This window comes from Austrofundulus limnaeus, unplaced genomic scaffold (genome assembly GCF_001266775.1).
Source record: "Austrofundulus limnaeus strain Quisiro unplaced genomic scaffold, Austrofundulus_limnaeus-1.0 Scaffold188, whole genome shotgun sequence".
In the NCBI taxonomy this organism is placed as follows: domain Eukaryota; kingdom Metazoa; phylum Chordata; class Actinopteri; order Cyprinodontiformes; family Rivulidae; genus Austrofundulus; species Austrofundulus limnaeus.
The window spans coordinates 330112-333519 of record NW_013952590.1 but is presented as its reverse complement, the minus strand read 5'-3'; positions in this window follow the sequence as shown (position 1 = coordinate 333519).

Genomic DNA, 3408 nt, shown 5'->3' with positions numbered 1-3408 from the left:
CAACTGGCTCCACTAAGCCTGGCAAAGTGCTGCTCATTTTACTCAACCTGGTTTAGTAGAACCACTTTGGTTCAGTAAATTCAACAGTTTATTTCTTAGAGTGTGTAAAAGTACTTTTACTTTCCCATTTTTTGTGAAGTTTTATGACTTTTTCTTGAGTCGTTTTCTCATCAGTGAAATTAAATTTTACCAAAGTAATTTTCTGTTCATGTAATTTTACTTTTACTTAATTATTTTTTTCAAGTATAGACCTCTGCCTCTCTGACTGGATGTTAGTTCATCAATCCAGTCGTGTGTCTGTTGGCTGATGCTCGTGGTACTGTCACTTCCTGTTTTGATGCTGTAGCTTGAGAAATTTGCTCAAGGAATCTTTTGATGGACTTTCTAACTTACACACAGTTCTACAGTAAAAAAAAAAAAAACACACGCTCGATACAGTTTTCTATTGGACTGTGCTTGAGACACCTTTAATCCTTCAACACTTCTTGGTTTTGTTGGTACAGTACCTTGAGACAATGTTGGTTGTGACTTGGTGCTGTATAAATTCAATTGAAAGTTTTTTTAACAGATACTGTATTAAATGTTTGTGACTTTTTCACAGAATTCCATTTTAAGGATCAGATCTATCCTCTTAACATGGGAGCCATGTGGTGTTCAGAGACGGTTTTCTGCAGACTTTGGTTTGCAACAAGTGGTTATTCGTCTGCCCATTCTCCTCGGACACGAACAAGGACTCTTTGTCTACTCGAGAGCCGCTCACTGGATGTTTTCCCTTATTTGAACCACTCTCTGTAAACCCCTAGAGATGGCTGTGTGTGAAAATTCCAGATCAGCASTTTCTGAAATACTCGGACCAGCCCGACTGGCATCCAAATCCAGACCCTGTTCAAAGTCCTGTTTCTTCCTTGTTTCGATGAACTGTTTAAGTTGTGCAAGTCATCTTGGGCTATTCAACTAAATTGTTCAGGGGGCCAAGTTACTCAAAGCTTGGTAGGTAAAACGCAGTAACAGTTACAGTAACAGTTGGGCRGCTGTGGCAGAGTGGTTAGGGGAGTCGTCCTGGAACCAGGTCACCGGCTCGATCCCCCGTCCAGCTGTCTCAGTTGTTGTGTCCTTGGGCAAAATACCCCCAATGCCTCTGATGTGTGTCCCATCAGTGTATGAATATAATTGGCACTGGTWAGTCTCCATAGMTGATTGTACATATTAGCTTTGTAGGAGATCTAGTAGAGTGCTGTGTGAATGGGTAAATGAGGACACAATGCAGTGTGAAGAGCTTTGAGTATCCTGGATGGGTAGAAAGGCACTATATTTGTAGTCCATTTAAGAGCTAACCTTTTAAATTCATTTTGTTGTACTGAATTGTACATTTTGAATTTACAATTGATTTAAAAAATATGTAGTGAGTTAGGTAAATACTAAAATATATGGACTCATTGGCAGGCCAGGCAGAAGTTGCCCATGTGCCCATTTGAATACCCCTTAAAGCATTGAATTGGTGCCATTTTAGGTCGTTTAGCAGTACATTTGCCAAAATGACCTAAAATTAATGAGTTTATATCAAACATTTTGGCCTAGAATTAAAGCAGATCTCCTGAGCTTGTCTACTTCATTCAAATCCCAAAAGWAAGTTGAGTTATCTTTATATCTGAGCCCGAATCTGTCTCATCTGTAATAAATGAATGGAAATTTTGACCTATTTTGCCTTTGATGGTTTTACAAACATGGCGAGCTGATTAGTAACCTTTTTGCACCAGCTTGAGTYCGTTCAGTTGTTGATGCTTATCGAGCTTCATTAAAATCTATCCAGTTGTTCAGGAGATATATTATCAGGGCCAATGTTTGAAATTCTTGTCTCAAATATGTGCTGTTGGGGTCTGAGTTGGAGCCTTTTTCTATTTCTTTGTATTTACTTTGCCACCAAAGACGAATTTCTCTGACCAGTGTGTCTCAGAGCAGACGGTCACATGGACAGGCCATTCCCATCATGTGCGGGAAGGTGTGGATGGATATGAAAGTCACAGCGAGCCGTGAACTGCCCACCTCTCCTACAGCATCACTGATACACACACACTCAAAGGTGGTGTTTGCAAGGCCAGGTTTCTGCAGGGCTGGAGCCGGCTGCAGCCCAGCAGTCACCATATGGACCGGTACTGAAGTCAGGACAGAGAACAAGGTAGGGAGGGATGATTTGGAAAGGAAAAAAGGGGGRATGCATGCAGGTAGACATGGCAGGGAAGAGAATACAGAATGGATAAAATATGGCAAGGCTGAAACATTTGGTGGCATGAGGGAGATCAGGGAAGAATGTCAAGAAGGAAAAACAGTTATTTAAATATCACCAATCAAGAAGGCTTCAACAATTTCAATCAGACTATTTTATAGATAAGCTCAAATTTGGTGTGGTAGAAGCAGAGACTGATCAGTTTATATCTACGCCTGTCTAGTAGCTGTTGTGTTTGCMAACTCTGCTAACTATATACATTTTTTAAGCAGCGTGATGGTGATCGCCATTATTTTCTGAAGTCAGAGAAAGACAAAGAATAAAATGTATTAGCTTGGATCAAAGGAGGCGGGAAAAGATTTTACAGCTGCTGCTATGTTTTCACAATCTCCAGTCCAGGTCAATACGTAACTTTTTTTTTCTAGGTATGTAAATTTCATAAACTTCCATAAGTGCAGGGGAAGATRTCATTTAGTTTAATTTTGTCTTCAAACTATTTGAGACAATTATCACACACATTTCCTGAATGCAGTGACTGCACAAGATGTTTTAAGATTTTAAAATATTTTAAATATTTTATCAGCTGCGTCTTTTAGCAAAATACCTTATAAAGCACAGGATGGATTTTAATTAACCTTTCAAGATCAGGTACTATAACTCACTGGGCTTTGTTATTGGGTTTACATTTACAACTAATTTACCCTCCTGCTGTCACACTATGTTGTTTTAGACAACTTWTRAAAATTGTWAAGACCTCTACGCTGAAGATGGAATTGAAAAAAATCAACTGGAAGCTTCTTTTAGGCGTGTACGTACTGTAATTCTAACAAATTGATCAAACATATAAGTTGTCTAGTGTGACAGGGCCTTTAAGTMAAAATGACCCACATGACCTGTGYAAGTCGTCCAGACCCACAAAATCATTTTTCTGATCATTGTACTTTGTGTTTGAACACTAATCCCAAAAATACATTCTGTTCAGTCTCCTGACTGATTTGCAGTGAGTTAAAAAAAGTTCATTTTCTGCACATTCTCAAAGTTTACATTTTACTGTCAAACAAAAAGTATTGTAATGACATGACTGAAAGCAGTGTTTACTTTAAACTTTGTGTTTACAACACCAGTAAACTCCTAACGTTTGGGTTCTCCACATCTCAAGTGTGATAAAGATCAAGAACAGTGAG